We start from the raw sequence: 278 nt of genomic DNA on the forward strand, positions 1-278 counted from the left end.
CTGAGAATTCTGAGAATTGGGGAGGAGAATTGATCTCTCTTCTTCCTCATTCTTGCCTGAGCACTTCTAATCTTCTGTTTCTGAGTTTTGGGTGTGAGAAATTGAGGAAATTCTGTCTCAATTCCCATTCAAATTCAATTCAATTCTCTTTCTGCATAATTGAATCCATTTACATTTTCTTTACTGCTTTCTCTTCTAATTCTTGTCAATTGCTTTGTTAACTTGGATCTAGGAAGGCAAATAGAGATCTAGGCTCTGCTACCTAGTCTCTTGAGATC

The sequence above is a fragment of the Arachis duranensis genome, chromosome 5 (genome assembly GCF_000817695.3).
Source record: "Arachis duranensis cultivar V14167 chromosome 5, aradu.V14167.gnm2.J7QH, whole genome shotgun sequence".
Lineage (NCBI taxonomy): Eukaryota > Viridiplantae > Streptophyta > Magnoliopsida > Fabales > Fabaceae > Arachis > Arachis duranensis.